The 19,277-nt window shown below is 47.1% G+C and overlaps 1 pseudogene; it reads right to left on the bottom strand.

Annotated features, from left to right (window-relative positions):
* Positions 1 to 14,541: 14,541 nt before the first annotated feature.
* On the bottom strand, positions 14,542 to 15,447 carry LOC102508167 (annotated as a pseudogene).
* Positions 15,448 to 19,277: the final 3,830 nt, after the last annotated feature.

Genomic DNA, 19,277 nt, shown 5'->3' with positions numbered 1-19,277 from the left:
AAGACACACAGACATACTCCGGAAAATGTTTTAAAGAGCACGAATTGTCAGACATCCCGTGAAGGCAGGGGGTGGGAGTGAGAGGCCGCCGGCAAAAGGGAACAGGGCCACTGGAATGATTCTAGGTGGACACCCCAGGGGGTCGGGGGCTTGTGGGGGACAGGCTAGAACCAGTTCGTCTGTCAGTCATCAGACATCTAGTGTGAAGCCAGAACTCGACAGACTTGAATCTGATCCGAAGAAGCCGGTACTTCCAGTCCTGTTCTCTGTCCTTTCACGAACTGTGTGGGTGGATCTGTAAAATCTAACCTGTTCAATTCAATAGGAGAGAGTTTGTTGACCAGAGTGTTGGGATCTGTGTTTATTAAGGTCCTGCTAGTGCCGCGGAAGGTGTCACATGAACACCTGGTCCCTGAGAAGGGATGGGACAAAAGAGGAGAGTCTTGAAAATTGAGTTGGGTCATGTAGAATCCTGCTTAGGGCAGAAGGAAAGGAAATTCATAATTATTTTGTACTCACAGCTTGGGACAAAGTGCTGGGCATAGAACAAGTGCTAAATATAATTGTGAGTGAATGAAGGATGGAGTGGATAAATGGCTGGATCGGTGATTATGTAAGTGAATTGACGAACGCGTGAATAAAGACTCCTGAGTAACCAGGTCCTTATCCTCTTTCCTCTTGCTCCTCCCTGAGAACGTAACTGCAGCTCAGTTCTATCCTCCAGAAGATGGGAGGAGTGGGCACACTCTCAGCTGTGGGGTCTTTACACTGAGGTAAGCCCCAGGATTCTGCAGCTAAATGGTCCAGCATCCTCAGGAGACTTTGAGGAGCTGGATTTTCTGCCGTGTTCTTCCCCACCGTGGACGGTATAATGTGTTACATCCCCTTCTAGGGATGCGTCCTGTCCACTTCATCAAAGCACCAGGACCACTTCTCTTGGAGCTCAGGAGCGCCTTCAGCTTTGCTCTGAATCAGTCTTCCATCGTCTGATTTCCTATAGTGCTCCGTGATCTCCTCACTTGGCCCTTTACACGTGCCATGTACATACACATGGAGCTAAGGATTATACATAATCCTTATTTATTGTTCAGTTTCTCCCATGTGCGCATCATACCTCTCCAACTAGACTATGCTCCTTGGGGCCGGGGCTTCCCACAGAACCTCTTCTTCATGCCAGCCCCTAGCAGAGCACCCTGCATTTTGAAACACTGAATGCCAGCAGTGCTAGCACCAGGGAGAAGGACGGTGATTCCAGAGCCTTTAGGAGCTGACCGAAGGCATCAGGCTCCACCCCAAGCTGGGATCAGCTCCCTGCCACGAAGTTCCTTGCTCACCAAACCCACCTGCACCCACACGTACCATTTTGTGGGCGCTAAGCTGGTCCACTTGCATGTTCAGGCATGGGCTCGGCGGCTGTGAGAGCTGACGGAAAAGAACGGGAAGGAGTCAGGGAAAGTGATGGAGGACTCATCCTCTTGCTCCTCACGGGCACTTGGCTGGCGCTTGAACTGAATGTAACACAGTCAGGCCGCAGAGGGGTCCCACCCGGGAAGGGTATGCAGAACCAGCATTGGATAGCTTCTCTGTCCCGGAGGTAGAGATGAGGGCAGGAGCACTAGGGCACCACTGCCTCTTTGTCACCATGATCCTGGAGGAACATCTGGCTTATACTTTGTTTTCTAGACAAGGAAGTGGAGGTTCAGAGAGGTTGAGTGAATTGCTCGAGGTCACACAGCTAGTGAGAGACATGTGTTGAATTTACACTCAGGATTTACACTGTGCTTCCAGTGTCCAGTCTCTTGTCTTATATTGGCTCTTATGACTCAGGCTCACTGAAGGCACTGGAGGAAGCCAAAATATGTTTGATTTCCCTGAATGGATGCCTCTTCCAAAATACAGCTTGTTTGGGAGTATGAAAGAAAAAAATCGGAGCAGAGCCCACTGCTAGTTAAAAGAAAGACGAAGGAAGCAGAGTTCAGAGCAGGGGAAAACTTATACGTCTTATTTTGTGTAAGCATCGTATTAAACAGACTCCGTTCCAACCATAAACAGATTTTCACATTTCCACCTTCCCTCCCCCCCCCCGCCCATTCCCCTCCATCAGCCCCCACCATCACTAACAGATTGTTCCCTTCCTTCTTGTTTAGATTACAAGTAAGCAAAATTGGCTTTCCCTTCATTCTCCACCCCCCTGTCCTACACCATCTGGGGGTGCAGATTTCTTACCCCAGTTTCTTTTAAAATCCTCCCTTGGCTTCCTGTCCAGAGGCCCATTCGCTTGTGAAGCTCTGCGGAGAGTTTCTCCGCTGGCCGCCAGGGGTCGCGGTCGAGCAGCCGGAGCCCCCTCTCCGCAGGGGCGCAGGGGCCGCTTGCGGGAATCGCAAGCCCATCTCCTGTATGTATCAGCGCTCGGCATTTATCAGGCCGCAGCTCTGCAGTGCTTTCCAAGGGGCGTGAGAGAACAGGGTTGGGAACGAGATCGGGCTTTTTCCGGTACCTAGAGCCCAGCCGCCTCAAGTCTGCCGCCCCGGGCTCAGAGCAAACGGTGCTCCATCAAGTGGAGCGAGGCCAGCCGCTCGCCCTGGCCCAGGGTCGCGCTCTGCCTTTCAGGATTCCTAAAGGGAACAGGCGTGGGAAACCACAGGGCCCGTGACTCCGCCGAGGGCAGTGCTGCGCCGGGCCTGACTTCATCAGCAGAAGAGGGAGGTGATACAGGGGCCGGGCTTGCTGTAGGAGGCGAGGGCATCTCTCCCAGCCCTGCCCTCTCACTGTCCCCCAGCCCCGGCGACAGCACAGGCCCCCAGAAGCAGAGTGCCACTTCCCTCCTACACACACGTGGATGCCTGCAGCTCACCAGTGATGGCTCTGTCACCTCAGACAGACTTGGCCGGGCCTCGCATGGTCTCCGCCAGACTTTTATCAGATGGGATGCAGAGGAGGGGAGGGGGAGCACGTGCTTTTCTTTAGCAGATGAATTTTTCAACGTTACATTTTCATCTCTCTGCCCTATTTCTCGGTTCCCTCCCACTGCTCTTTTCAGAGGTGGAGCTGCTTCTTAAGATTTGATGCCATTACTGGGCGTCTAAGATGGAGGCACAGGAGGAAGGAAGGAGGAGAAGGAGCAGAGGGGAGGGGGCAGGGATGTGTCAGCCCGGGATGCCAGCGGTAAGTCAGTGAGAAGTCCAGGGCTCGCTGAGCCTTTGCCAGTCCTGAAGCACTGCTGAACGGTTTTATTCCAGACAGCGAGGTGAACCAACGGAGGCGCAGGAGGCACCCCTGCTTTCCCTGCCTCTTTTCTCCTGCCCCCTCCCTCAGCCCCCCTTCCCTCTGTTCCTTCCTCCCTTAGAGACAGACGCCAGCACACATGTAGAAAAATAGACATGCATGAGCAGCAACGAGGACCCACTGCCGAGCACAGGGAACTAGAGTCAATACCTTGTTAACCTATAATGGAAAAGAATCTGAAAAAGAATGTATCTAGGTGTATGTGTGTAACTGAATCACTTTGCTGTACACCTGAATCACTTTGCTGTACACCTGAAACTAACACAACATTGTAAATCAACTACACCTCAAGAAAAAAAGAAAAAAGAGAAATATACACGCACAAAGACATGCTTATAATACAAGATGGACTTTGATCTCTCACAGTCAGTTTTAAAGGAAGAAGGAGCTATGAGAAGAGAAATTATTTTAATGGAAGGATCTGTTAAGTTTCCCAAAATGAGGGGGATTTGAGTTGGATCTGGAGGGGTGGGTAGGACTTCAGCAAGAGGGAACAAATCCTGCCTGGCAGAAAAAAGAGCTTGAGAGAGGACCTAAAAGTGAGAGATTTCATAGCCTTTGGGTAGAGTAATGGGTAGGCAGCTCCCGACAGGCAGAGGGGAAGGGATGTATTGGGGGTAAGCATGCAAAGGTAGGTTGGACCAGGAGATGGAGAAGTTTGTGTGCCCAGATGAGGAGTCAGAGGACTGGCCTTCACACAGAGAAGCCCATCAAAGGTTCCCGTGGCACAACAGATCTGTGGTTTAGGGGATCTTTCCAAAGGTTGGGGAGATAAAGGGTTGGGGAGCTAGGGGGGTGCTGGGGTAGGAGATCTGTTAGCAGGCCACCGTGGCAGTAGAGATGGAGACAGTCAGGGCCTGAACTAGGGCTGTTGCACTAGGAGTGGAAAGAGAATGTGAGAAACCACGAGGAGGGGCTTCATGTTTGCTCCTCAGCACCCACCCACCCACACCCATCCCCATCTCTGTTCCTTCTTCCACTGCCCATTATAGCTGACGATCTAACACCCTTCACTGAGAATGGGAATGGCTGGAGGAGAACTCCCTCTTCTCCAAGCACGAGGTCTACACACGTACCTGTGTGCAATGTTGTCTCCATCCTCCCTCCTCCCGGGAGGCAAAAAGTCCCCCTTATCAAAGGCCAGTGCCTCCCCTCTGCTATTCTAAAGGATTTTTCTTCTTCATTGTTCCCTTGTCCTTCACGACCCATCTCTCCCTCTTTAATATCCATTCCCACCAACATACAAACATGCTCTATTATTGTTCCCCATCTTCACCACAGCTTCACCTGATGCTCCATCCTCTCTACCTCCAGCCTCATTTGTAGTAAAACTTCTCCAAAATATTGTCTACACCTACCGTTTGCATTTCTTCACCTACAAATTGCTATTCAATTTGCTCCCATCCGGCTTTGCCAGAATTACTCTTCAACCTTTAGCATCCTCAACCCAAATGGGTAGTTTTCTGGCTTTCTCTTGGTCTTTTAGTAATATTTGGCACATTTGACCCCTTCCTCCTTCATGAAACACTCTTCTTGCCTAGTTTTATTGGAAAGTCTCCTGGATTTTTTCCATATCACTGCCCTCTGCTTCTTGTGTAATTTTGCTCACTTTTCTCTTCTTTCCTTTCCTTTCCCTTCCTTTTCTCCCTCTTCTCTTCCTGTCTTGTCTGTCCTCTTCATCTGTGCACCCCATGGTGTAAATACCACTTCTACAACAATGTCTTCTGAATGGGTCTCCAGCCCAGAGCCTTCCCATGAAGCTCCAGCTCGTTATAGCCAACTGTCAACTTGACATCACCACCAGCATGTCTCACTGGCATCTTAAATTTAGCAGGTCTAAAACAAACTCTTCATTCCCTGCTGTACTGCCAGCTGGCCCTGTTCCTCCTTTTGTGTCCCCAACTCACGGAACAGCATTACCATCCGCCTAGCTGCTTACACGAGAAACCCTGAGTCATCCTTCATGCCTCCGTTTCCTCCATCTCCATCCTATCAGGCTCACCTCCAGCGCATATCTCCAGTTGGTCCATTTCTCACCATGGTCACATTTTTTTTTTTTTTACTGAGATATAACAGACATAATATATTAGTTTCATGTGTGAACCATGATGACTCGATATTTGTATATGTTGTGGAATGATTGCCACTATAAGTCTAGGTAACATCCATCACCCCACATGGTTACGATTTCTCTTCCTCTGATGAGAGTCTTTAAGATCAACTGGAGTCAATTTTTAAGAGGAGTTGATCAGCAATCTTTAACAAATCAGCTTCGGGGATGCTGTGAGGATGTGATTCAAACAGGCATTGTCGGATGACAGAGACAGAAACCACTCAGCTAAGAAGGGCAGTGGGCTATTTTAAGGATCTCACAGACAGTCTAATAGATATCCAAGCACAGGACACACTGGGATTGGAGCTGGAAAGTCAGGAACCAGAGCCATTTCCTCTGTTTTTCATGGTGAGCATCTGATCTGCTGAGCCCAATCCAGTAGTGGACCTGGCCTCTCCAGGTCCAATCAACTCGGGCAGGTTGGCAATTTTAAAGAAAAGAGCACAGATTGGGCGGGCTTCCCAGATATGCCTTCTGCGGTTGTTCTAATGTCTAAGAGTACAGACTCTAGAGCTGAATGCTTGCATTGGAACCTCAGCTCTACAACTTGCCGGCTGTGTGATATCAGGTTAATAGCTTAACCACTCTGTGCTCACTTTCCTGTACTGAAAAATGATGTTTGTTAGCATCCTCATTTAGCAATGCTATGAGATCTCTCTCTCTCTCTCTCTCTCTCTCTTCCTCTCTCTCTCTCTATCTGTCTATCTGTTGGGGCCCAGGTCTGTGGTTTTGGTCTCTGCTGACAGTGGAGCTCCCGTTTTCACCTGTTTGACAGAGGACCATGAATCTAAGAGAATGCCAGGACCTTCGCTCTTACAACTGCGCCTGCGTCTCTTGGCTCAGCTCCGAGGTTCTGGCCCTGCCCTTCTTCCCAGCCAATTTGATCTCTCCTCTTACCTTCTTCCTGTGAGCGCAAGGCAGCCCCCACACCTTCCTTAGTGCCCCAGAGGACGCGTCGCCTTCTCTGGCAATTGCGTCTGTTCCCCAGTTATTTATGGACTCTATTTGCTTTAGTGTGAACATCCCCTGAGGGCCAGACCCATGCTCGTTTCACTGGAGTGTCTCCCTCACACTGCCTCACTATGAGATCTAGCCCGGTGCCATGGGGGTACACAGTGGGTGCTCAGTAAGTGCAGGTTTTCCAAATGTGGAAAAGAAGTTCTCAGCCTCATTCCACTTAGGCACCATTTACCCGATCTCTGTGGGTAACATCCCTTTCCCAGCACACACCTGCATTTTAAGACACAACTTTACTTTCAAAATACCGAAGCTCTTGCAGTTCTGCTGGAAAAGAGTCAACTCCGGCTCCCGATCAGGCACGGGCCCCCCAGTATCAGAATCATCATGTTCAGAAGGAGACCGGCCTGCTTTACGCTGCTTTCTGCTCCAGAGGCGCATGGATGTTGAAGGCTGCGTGTGGGGAGAAGGAGGTTAATGATTATTGGCATCTAAGGAAAGACTACTGTGAATCAAGAAAAATTCAGTTCTCCATCTTCGTACTTCTGTTTCCCATCTCTGTACCTCATCTGTCAAATTGGATAGTGACATCTGCAGAACTTGCCTACTTATGATTTTAAAATATCTAAGATGATGAAAATGCTTTGAGAAGTGCAAGGTGAGCTGTGAATACAAGGCATTCTACTTCTGCCCGCACACAGATTTCAGGGTTTCAGTTCTGATAGGCTGTGTCTTAACAGCTGATGAATTATCACGGGGCCGTTCATTATGTGTGTGTGAAATACATACTCAGACACACACCTTTTTCTTTATCCCAGGAGAATTTATTTCAAAGAAACTGCTATAAAAACAGTTCAAACCCACTGGGTCCTCCTGCCCAATCTCACCTCTCTCCTTCCTTTCTAAGAATTAACCAACACCCTGAGTTAGATGTTTCTCATTCCTACACATTAAAAAAAAGTTTTTACTCTATATAGGGTCATAGAAATATATGGAATTGTTTTTCATGCCCTAAAATTTTATATAAGTGGTTGTCCACTGTACATAGCATTCTGCAATTTTCTTTAGTTTGCTTATTATTATATATATATGCATGTAAATACTTAATTGAAGTGCAATTGACATACAAAAATTGCATGCATTTAATGTATACATCTGGGTGAGTTTGGACATACGCATACACTTGTGAACCGTCACCACAGTCAAGGTTCTAAACTGATGCATCACCTCATGGACATTTTAAAATAGAGCCTGCATGTCAGTCAGTGCATGCCTCTTTGTATACCAGCAAGGAATTTTTTTTTGTAAAAAAATCTGTCCATGGCAAGTGTAACATCAGGGAAAACGTGATGATGCATTTATATGTGCAGGTTTAGTGAGATGAACTTGAATTCTGCTCCTGAACATACCCAGGTAAGGTGTACACATATTTATTAAATATGCTCATACTTAGAGATGCATATATACCATCAGTCATGTTCTGTCCCCGCTGAACACAGCAGGCTTGTGCCGCCAAGTCTGACTTAATAGGGAGCTTCCTAGGGAGGTACTGGTCCCATGCCCTCAGCCCCAACATTTGGGAGGAATTTCTTCTGTGCTTTCATCTTTGATTTTGGATTAACAGCCATAAGTTGGCACTAATTGTGGCAAATCTTTTTCTCAGAGAGCTTTTAGGGAAGATAATTACTCCTTAGCTCAAGAAGTTTCCTATGCTTTAGAGGGAACTTTAATTCCAGGGAAAGATCACGGAGAATGGGTGCAACTAGGAAAAGTCAGACTTTGCAATTCAGACATTCCTGGGAAACTCAAGAACACTGCTTCCTGACTTACCAGTAGCACAGGCTTATGACAAACGGAGATCCCATTTCACATGACTGTTTGCATTTGACATGAGAAGTATAGGCCAGACCTCGACCTCAATTAATGAAACTGCCAATTGCTATTTACAGAGGTTAGCCCAGTGCCTGTGATGTGTTTGTAAAACCTCATTAATTCAGACTTCATTAATTTAGACCTTGGGTTCCTTTGGAGAGGGCCGTCCTCTGTCTTTATCTCTGTGCTAACTACAGCACGGATTCTGCTGCAGGACTTCGCAAAGTGAAAGGTCACAGTGAAAGGTCAAGGGGAAACACTCAACACACGTTGGCATAGTTGAAGCAAACTGAGCCTCTGCGTGGTTTTCCACCAGCCGGTATCTGAGTTGTTGCAAGACACAAATGGGTGTGGATCAGCACAGTGTGAAGATTGTCACCGAAAGCTGTCAGACCCAAGGCTCTTCCTTCTCTGCTATGACCACGTGTCTCTTGCCCACGGCACCTCTGTTTCTCTTTGACATTTGTTTTTTCTTTACTAAACAGCTCCTCTGTTGGCCTGTAGTTTCCAGGGCTGGACAATTTCATTTTGCACCTGGTCGCTGTGTTCGTTTTCACAGGCTCTAAACACCAAATGCCCAGTCTTCTAGTTTTGCCTGCTGCAAATCCCCCGCGTGACAGCTGTCTTTTATGCAAGGCTTTGGAGGCCATATGCTGAGGGCCAGACCAAATGTTGACAGCCCTTGTTCTAATCAGTCTTCCCTAGTTGGGAAAGAGAAAAGGGTGTTCCCCGCCGTGGCCACCTTAGCAGGGCAAGGCCTCTTACAACTGGGACACTGGGCAAGTCGGGCATTTGGTAGTTGGCTGCTTTGGTCCACTTGTGTCAAGGGATGGAAACAGTGCTTGACACGGGGTAGGCACAGTCAGACTCACGTAGCACAGCCCGACTTCCTGTCATCTTTGTTCTGGTACCATGTGAAATAAAACATGTGGACCTGGGGTCCATTTGGGTCATGAGGCCCGGGACCCCTGAGGCCCACGGGGCCTGCCATCTCCCTTCAGTGTCGCACTTGCCCAGCGGTGGGTCTTCAGCTCTCTTTTATTCTTTGGATTCTCCCTGAGAAATCTTCAGCCAAGCCCAGAGCTTCAGTCATCCCTGTAATGACTCGAAACGTGTGCCTCCAGCTCGACTCTTCTCCAAGCTCCACATGCCCATGTCTACTTTCCTCTGAGACATCGTATCTGTCCCACAGGCGTCTGAAAGCAGGTCTAAGTGAAAATGATTCTCTTTTCCTGAAACTTCTTATATGTCTTAGCTTCCTAAGTTTTCCAGCCTAGCGACTGTCAAGAGCGTCTCCCCAGTTGCCCAAGTCTGAAAAGTCCTAACCGTTTTCGAGTCTTCTCTTTCTATCTACCAGTTACATCCACTCAGAACCAACTCCTCCCTCATAATACTTACTGCTGCTGCTTTTGTTCACAGCACCTCCATTTCTTCATTAGATTTCTATAGTAACCTCCGAACTGGATGTTCTGACCCATTTTTTTTCCTCTTCTAATCCTTCTGCCATACCACTGCCAGAATTATTTGTCTAAAAATGACCTAATGTCAGTTCCGTAATTTAAAAAATGTCAATGGCTCTTCACTGCCTAGAGGATAAACTCTTAATTCCTCAGCGTGGTTGATTATACTCTTCATGGTCTGTACCTCACTGCCTTTCCCTCCTCACACTCTCCTGTTCCCCATCACTTCCTGGGCCTCAGTCACATCCAACTAGCCATTATCCCAAGTGTGCCAAGTTCTCCTGCAACTTCATGTATTTGTAGGATGACTTTCTGTGTAATGAATAATGGAATAGTCTTGCTGTACTGATTCATGGGGGTCAGCTCAAAAGCCTGTAACTCAAATCATCTGGTCCACCTGTCCTAAGGCAACTGCTTCTTCCTTGGAGCTTCTAAAGGTCTTTTCCATTCTTCCATTAAAGCACCAAACACACTGAATTGGAATTATTTATTTTCTAATTGTTAGCAGACTCGGTAACTGCAGGGTCCAGGCAGGTAACATTAAGGAACAATGGGGCCAAATAATGATGATCTGTGACAATACAGAGAGTACATGGACTGCCCCAAGGCCTTTGTAGTGGAAATTTTCTCCCACTATCATTTTAAAAAATTTTTACAATGTTGTGTCAATTTCCAGGGTAGAGCACAATTTTTCAGTCATACATGAACATACATATATTCATTGTCACATTCTTTTTCACCATGAGCTACCACAAGATCTTGTATATATTTCCTTGTGCTATACAGTATAATCTTGTTTATCTATTCTATATATACCTGTCAGTATCTACAAATTTCAAACTCCCAGTCTGTCTCTTCCCACCTCCCTCCCCCTGGCAAGCACAAGTTTGTATTCTATGTCTATGAGTCTGTTTCTGTTTTATATTTAAGTTCCTTTGTCTTCTTCTTTTTTTTAGATTCGACATATGAGCAATATCATATGGTATTTTTCTTTCTCTTTCATTACTTCACTTAGAATGACATTCTCCAGGGACATCCATGTAGCTGCAAATGGCATTATGTTGTTGTTTTTTATGACTGAATAAAAAGTATTCCATTGTATAAATATACCACAACTTCTTTATCCAGTCATCTGTTGATGGACATTTAGGCTGTCTCTATGTCTTGGCTATTGTAAACAGTCCCACTATCATTTTTTAAGTACTTTTCTTATATCTTCATCATTTCTGTATATTATGAGTTTTTCCAGAAAACTGAAATTCTTCAATAGTCGGGGGGCAGGTATGAGACCTTGGGTCCACTAATCAGAAGCATGGAACATGGATCTGGAAGTGAGTGGTGTGAGGAGGGCTGCTGCTCTGGGCACTAATGTTCTGGCTCCCCTGCTGGAGAGGCATGCGGTTCTGTGGATGGCCGGGTGGAACTTCAGGAGGTGGGTTCTGGGCAGTGATGGTGGTGCAGTTCTGCAAGGGAGACCACTGGGGTGCGGCTTGTTCCTGGCTGCAAACTTTCAGACTCAGTCTCTCTGGCTCTCCTGTATGATGTCTGAGCTACTCAATATCCTAGAATACATTTATTTTGTGCTTAAACTAGCTAGAGTGGATTGTATCATTTGTACCTAAGAACCCCTGATTGAAAGACAATTAGAATTGAAAACATATATAGAGTTATTAGTCTTCTATTACTGTGCTAACAAGTGACTGCAAAACCTGTAGCTTGAAACAACACACATTCATGCCCCGGTTCTGTAGGTGATAAGTCTGGGCTAACACCAGGGTGTCTGCAGGGCTATATTCCTCTTTGGAGACTTGAGGAAAGAATCTATTTCTTATCCTTCTGCCATTTCTAGAAGCCACCTTCCTTGGCTCTTGGCATTCTTCTTCCACTTTCAAAGCAAAAGCAGCAAGTAAGATACCTTTCCTGCTTCAGAATTCCCCTGCTTCTTTTTTTGTCTCCTCTCTTCTGACTGAAGCTGGGAAAGGTTCTCTGTTTTTAAGGACTCATGTGATTAGACTGAACCCACCGGCATAATCCAGGATCACCTCCCCTCTCAAGGTCTTTGAACTTAATCACTTCCGCGAAGTCTCTTTTGCATTGGAAGGCAACATAATCATAGGCTCCAGGGATGAGGATGTAAACATCTTGGAAGGCCATTATTCTGCCCAATATAACACATATTTATGCATATATCTATCAGCCATCCATGTATATATTTATCTTTACATTTCCAGGGAAACTTTGACTCCTGGTTTTTATGGCTCCCCCCACTTCACGCTGCACCTCAGCGAAGTGGTCCCCTCTTACTCGTCTTCCTGTGCCTGGCATATAGTTGATATGTACTGAATAGGTTGTTGACTGTGACCTCCCTCAGACAATATCAGAAAGCCATGCCATTTTCTCACCCGATGTGGGGTCCTGGGGGAGGCTGCATGAGTGCAGACACAGCCCTGGCCCGCAGGCAGCTCCTCCCAGGCTCCCCGGTGGTGGTGCCCTTGGGTGCTTCCCTGTGGCACTGCCTCCCATATGTGTGCACCGCCTTTAACCTCAGCACCCGAAACGTCACATTTCATATCTTTAATTTAATATTCCTCCAGCATCCTAGGGATGCGAGGCAGGCTAGGTGTGGAGTACAAAAATGGAGATACGGGGTCTTGGAGTATCCACGATCAGCAAACGGGAGTCTGGGGAGTCTGAGAAGTCTGGGAGGGCAAGAGAAGTCCCTCCACTGGACCTCACTGCCACTCACAATCCATCACACGGTAACTGGGTTCAGTGGTGGAAAGACAGACTGTGAGGGGAAGAAGTCCAAGTCTCCAAGAAGCCCAGGGGAGCTTTTCAGGAAACAGCTCATCTGGCACCACTTCAAACAGACTGGCCTAGATTCTTCAATGAAAAAAACAAACAAACATGGTGGATGCTTGTAATTCATGGAGAACTGTCTAGAGAGCTTAAATGACTTCCCACCACTCACTGGAGGAAGTCCTAAATCTTTAAGAAAGACCCACAATGCCCTGCATGATCTGGTCCTTACCCACCTTTCTGGTTTTCTCTCTCACAAATGTTTTCCTGGCTCTCAGTAGCCCAGCCAAGTCAGTCTCTTCCTGCTCTCCAAAGTGGCCGTGGCCTCTGCTCATGTTATTTCTTCTCCCTTGAGCATTTTCCCCTTCCCTCTCCTCCTCCTTCATCTGGCTAACTCACATTCCATTATAGGTCTCTGCTTAAATTCATGTATTCGAGGAAGACTTTCCTGACACCCTAGGCTATATTAGGTAATGTTCTCGAAAGAAACAGAACCAGTAGAAGATATCTATCTATCTATCATCTATCTATCTATCTATCTATTTACCTATCAATATCTAGATGTCTAGATATAGATATATAATAAATGATAAATAATAATGTATAATAAATATCATAAGGAACTGGCTCCCATGATGATGTAGGCTGAGAAGTCCCACATCTACCTTCCAAGCTGGAGACCCAGGAAGCTGGTGGTATAGTTTCAGTTTGAGTCTGAAGGCCTGAGACCCAAGAGTACTGATGGTATAAGTCCCCATTCAAGGGCAGGGGAGACCACTGCCCCAAATGAAGCAGTCAGGCAGCGAGAGAACTCTCCCTTCCTCTGCCTTTTTGTTCTATTCAGGTCCTCATCGGATTGGGTGATACCCACTTACATTAGGGAGGACAGTCTGCACTACTCAGATTCAAATACTCATCTGATCACAGATACCCTCTCACAGACACACCCAGAAATAACATGTAACCAAATATCTGGGTAACCGGGACCCAGTCAAGTGGACACATAAAATTAACCATTAAAACCCCCCATGCTATCGATAATAACATACCACAGTTGTAACTATTTGAGGTGATGTGATTACTACCTTAAGGTCTGTCTTTCCTTTTTACCCCCAAAATTCCATAAAGAACTTATCTCGTTTCCCCAGACTACAGCATCATGCTTGAACAGATTTGGCACTTTATTGAATTAATAGCTTTCCAGGAAAATCTCACCCATGGCTAAGGAAGATATTACTGAAGAGATCAGGAGGTGGAGTGTTTCCAATTCTATTGCAAATTCTGAGGCAAAGCACTTTATCTTACATTACTTTACCCCTCAAAATTTAATCTCCCATATTCCTTTTCCTAAGTCTTAGCAATTATTGAACAAATACTCAATGAGGGAAGGAAGAAAACTAATGCTATAACCTGGGGAGGGGAGCTTAAAGAGCAGGTCTTGGTCTTGGGCTCGTTTTGTTGATAACCTGGGAGATGACGGCGGGAGGTTCTTTAACTTCTTCCCGCAGCACCTCTAATTTTGATTTCTGCCTCAGCTGGGCTGCTTTCTGGGCCAGGAGCAGGAGGGCCTTTCCCTCTCCGTGGAGGGTCGAATGGTGGACACGTCGTCCTGTGAGTCCACAGTGAGAAATCTTCACATGGCTCCCCAACTTTGCAAAAATGGAGGAGAAAATCAGCTAACTGTGGGGAGAGTGAACCCAAGTGGTCAGGGCAAAGTGGGAGGGCAGAATGAATCCCCGGAAACCCTGGAGCTGGTAGGGATCCTAATTTCTCTGGTTCAGGCCCATATTTTACAGGTGAGGCACCAGAGGACCAGAGCAGCTCACTGGTTCATCTGAGATGAGCGACCAAGCCAGGACCGAGATTCACCTGTTTAGACTTCTAACTCAGGGCTCTTCTCACCCTGCCACTTCCCACAACCACTCTGAGGACTTGTGCGCACACCTGAACACGGACGGACACTCGTAAGCAGCGGGATGGATAAACCTACATAACCCAGTGCTAGCTGGGGTCCCTCGGTTTTTTTTTTGTTGTTGTTGTTTTATTTTTTTAAGCGAAGTTTGTGCCGTTATTGGCCAGCAGGCTACTAGAGAAGGATGAAGCAGGAAAAGTGGATGGCCTGGATGCCAGGCCAGCCGTGCTTCACGGGCGTGCAGGTGACTGAGAACTCATCTCGGTACTGGCCAATCATCTCAGACTTGACCTCCATCTGGTTGAAGGTCTTGCGGTTGTACACGCCCACCATGCTGCCCACCTTCTCCAGCAGGACGATCCTTCTGCGCAGGCGCATCTTACCACTTCCGGCTCCATGGGCGGTGCCTGCTTCTTGGCCTTGCGCATGCGCTTCAGCAGGGATTGCGGTATCCTCCACAGGTGGCGGCTGCGGCGCGCGGTCCGGCTGCACCCGCTGCTCCTGGGGCTAGGCGAGCTGCCGGTCGACGTCCACGCCCCGCGTTACGTGAACTTGCAGAAGGTCTGTTTCTTCTTTTGTTTCACTTGTGGGTTCTTGAAAAAGGCCCTGTGTCGTTTAAAATGCAAATAATACTGGCCTGGGAGGGACCCATTTCCTGGGCAGTGGGGGATCCACTTTGCCTCCCAGTCTCCCCAGAGATAGTTACAGAAAGTTTTCTACTGGTTGCCTCGGGCTCTGAGTTCTTGCTTCAGCCGAATTCATTCCAATTTCTGGGTTATCTGGGCCATGGCCTGTGCCCGCCTTGCGTTTTCCTGTTACTGTTCCCTGGATGGGATTCCTTCACCCCTGCAAGAGTTACCGTCACAAAGCTTTGTGTGTAGCGGATTCAGGTGAAGTCTCAGGCCCTGGAGGGAGTTTACAGCAGCAACACAAACAAGTTCGCTACAAGGTAGACATCCTGTTCTTCAACCTTACGAGGGCATTTTCTACTGGTCGACATTCTCAGCAAGCCCCGCCTTCTCCCCCGCTTCTCTCCCCTCCTACTCCATATCCTGCTACCTTTTTGTGCAAAACAAAAACAAAAACAACAAAACAAAAAAACCAAACCCCCCAAACTTGAGTCATTGACTATGCTTAAGTATTTTAATTTTATTTATATTTATCTTAATATTAAGATATATTTATCTTAATACTTTCCTAATTTTTCTATTTGTTATTTTAGTTTAACAACGTTCCAAGATCCTTTTGGAGAAGGATGAGAGCTCAAAGGAGGATCAGGGGGAGAAGAATGTACATGGCCATTGTAGGCAGGTAAGGAGCGTGTCTCCCAGGGGCAGAAAAGACTCTGAAAACCATGAAGCCAAGACATGGGCAAGGTACAAATGAAGGGTGGTCTCTGGAGGTGGGTGGGCCAGGGTGGGGCACCTAAGGCCTGGCTTGCAGGGGCCCCTCAGGTGTCATATGGAGACTGGGCGGGCATGAAGAGAGCCACTGAACCAACGGTCCAGAGCTCCACACTCCTGCCACTGCAGCTCTTGCTGCAGCTGAATGTGGCTGCCAGTCACCATTGAAACAAAACTTGGGAGGTGCTTCAAGGAGGCCTGGGAGTCAGAGGCCAAGATGGAGCCCAGAAGGGGATTCCCTTAGGCCACTCTCATCGGACAGAGTGAGCAGGGCCGGGGGTGGCTGCGGTATTCATGAATGAGAGGTCGGGTTTGGGAGAGCCTGTTGGGGGGATCTTCAGAGAAGGGGCAGAGAACTTTAGGGTCTTTACTGCCTCCTTCCAAAACATTGGTCCAGTCCAAATGGGATGCACTGTCATTTGCTTCCAAAAACTTCTCCTAAACCTGTTACTGTAGTGGAGGAGATGGACTATTCTTGAAGGTCAACCTGGATCACATGCTCACCCCAAGGACAGTAGGAGAGGGAGGGGTAGGTCATTGTGAATGACAGCCCACTTGGCACACGGGTGGGTGAGTGGTCCTCCACTCAGAAAGTGAGGCAGTATTTGCAGATATCCACTGAAATATATTTCTGTTATGTTGAAGTGGCAAGAGAAGGTAGAGTCTTTTGGTGCCAAGGGGTTTCCCAAAGCTTTTCACAGCCTTTTTCCTTCTTATAAAATAAGTCTGTGTGGCAGGGGCTGCGCTAGGTTCTGGAGATATCAGTATGGAAAAGCTATTTTTGGTGCCTTTAGAGCCCACACAGTCTTTTCGCTGCAGGGAAACATCAAAAGTCAAAGGCAGGATGGTGTGACGCTGGCCAGAGGCAGCCTGTGCAGGTTGCAGCAGGCGCATCTAGTGATGTCTGGAATATCAGACGAGGAGCATATCAAGCTGACCCTTAAAGAGGTGAAGCTTTCAGGCAGTTACGTAGAGGAAGAGCAAGGGTGCCTTCCAGGCGAGGACATCTTGGCAAAGGCAGAGCAGCATGATGGAGCAGACGTGTCTGATGGAAGTCCAGGTTCAGTGTGGCAGCACCCAGAGCTCTGTCCGTGCCGGGCGAGGCAGGGCCGCAGGCGTTACAGGGGAAGTCAGGAGGCAGCAGCTTTGGAAGGCAGCCTTCAGGCTGGTGGTCTTTGTCCCAAGGATGGCTATGTTTCAGCCTCCCCAGAAGGAGTCCCGTCCCGGGCTTTTGGGAACTGCGCGCAAGAGGCTCCACCCTCCCGTGGCTTCTCAGTAAAGCGGAATGTGCGCTACTGGGCTCTTACTGCTTTGAGGCACGTCTGTGTCTGGGCCGCTGTTTCACTGAGGGCTTTCTCTTCTCCACTTGCGTGTGCGCGCCCGTGTGCCCTGGCGTCTTTCTCTCTTCTTTGAAAGGTTGCCTGCCATGTTGACAAGGAGGAGACTTGCTGGGAAAATGTCACAGCTGAATGGTCCCAAGGGGGACAGCTTTGTCAAATGTCAAGAGTGTGGGTAAGATAAAGGCCCCCAGCAGTCTGGGGAGGGAGGGAGGGAATGGAAGCCAGGGGCTGGCACCATGGGTGCCCCCAACATGGCCTCAGTGCTTGTTTTAGAGCAAGCTCAGGGCGGGGGCCTGCTGTGGGAGAAGGATGGAATGAAGCTGCTTTTAAAATTCTTGGTCCAGTCCTGCCAGCTTGAGCTTGGGGGATGATGAGGGAGGCTGACAGGTGAGTCTGAGCATGGAGGTCCTGAAGCCCCTCCTGGGATCTGGATAGAGCAGCTTCTCAATCAAGAAGGACACATTTGAATCCTCCAATGGGTTTCTGTCTTGTTTTTAACTTTTTTACAGTGTTTACTTTATTTTTACCAAAATACAGTTAATTTATAATGTTGTGTTAGTTTCTGGTATACAGCATAGTGATTCAGTTATACACAAATATATATATTTTCATATTCTTTATCATTATAGGTTATTACAAGATACTGAATATAGTTCCTTGTGCTCAACAGTAGAACTTTGTTCTTTATCTATTTTATATATAGTAGTTAGTATCAGCAGATCCCAAACTCCTAATTTATTTCTTCCCCTCCCCTCCCTGGCTCTGCTGGTAACCATAAGTTTGTTTTCTTTGTAAGTCCATTTCTAGTTTGTAGATAAGTTCATTTGTGCCATTCTTTTAGATTCCACATATGAGTGATGTCATATGATAGTTGTCTTCCTCTGTCTGACTTACTTCACTTAGGATGATGATCTGCAGGTCTGTCCATGTTGTTGCAAATGGCATTATTTTATTGGTTTTTTTATGGCTGAATAGTATTCCATTGTATGTATATATACATATATATATGTATATACAACACAATTTCTTTATCCAGTCATCTGTCAGTGGACATTTAGGTTGCTTCCATGTCTTGGGTATTGTAAATAGTGCTGCTATGAACATTGGGGTGCATGTATCATTTTGAATTAGCATTTCCTCTAGGTATATGCCCAGGAGTGGGATTACTGGATCATATGGTTAAGTCTATTTTCAGTTTTTTAAACTAAAATAACTAAAAAAATTTTTTTCAAACCAGTTTCTTATTCCAATCTCTTGTAAGATCTAGTTGTACTTGGTCCTTTGGGTTTTCATGAGATGTCCTTCAGTCTTTCTAATTAATTCCTTTTGAGTCAGTTTCTGTTTCTCGTATCCTTGAAGGACAATGGGATGTGGACCTGCGGAGATGGGCCAGGAGGTGAGGAAGAACATTACAGGTAGCTTGAACAAAGCCTCAGGATGGGAGAGAGTGGGACTTACTGAGCGAACAACGAGTAAGAATGAGTAAGAATGGTTCACATTGGTTCTTTTTGTAAACAAGGGCTAGGAAGTGGGATAGCCAAGCAAGGCTAAGGTTGTGAACACTTGAGGGGTTTGGAAATTAACTGGGATGTAAGGTTGAACTACTGAACTTTTGAGCTGGAGAAAAGTTCATCTGGACCTGGTCTTTGGGAAGATCATAGTGAGTAGACACCACTTTTCTATCTAAAAAAAAGTGCAACACTCCTGCTTCCCTAGGAGAGGAGGGGACACCCCTCCAGTGCCCCATCTCCGTAAGGCCTGGCCTGGGACAGCTTGTTTCAGGCTGGGTGTGTCCTCCCTCTTCGCCCTTTATGGTGGGGAGCACCCAAAGCAGAAGGCGAGATTCTTCTATTCTGTTTCCCGGATCAGTTGTATCTAAGTTGGGTGTGGGGATTTGCATTTGGAATTTAAAAAACCTGAATGGTTAAAAATCTCTCAAAAGATCTGTTGTCAGGACGCATTTCCTCTCACCTACAGGAAGATCATGCAAAGCAGCGTGTTCCGGGTCCTCTGGTTTTGAGAACGTGGTTTGGGTGACTCCAAAAGGGGCAGGAAAAGTTGCCCAGTGATGGAGGTTGTTTATGACTTTCCTTCCACTGACTGTACAGAAACATATCTTCACGTCCACCCCCAAGC

This window comes from Camelus ferus, chromosome 34 (genome assembly GCF_009834535.1).
Source record: "Camelus ferus isolate YT-003-E chromosome 34, BCGSAC_Cfer_1.0, whole genome shotgun sequence".
Classification (NCBI taxonomy): Eukaryota; Metazoa; Chordata; class Mammalia; order Artiodactyla; family Camelidae; genus Camelus; species Camelus ferus.
Note: the sequence above shows the minus strand (reverse complement) of the source record. Positions and strands in the feature narration are given on the sequence as shown.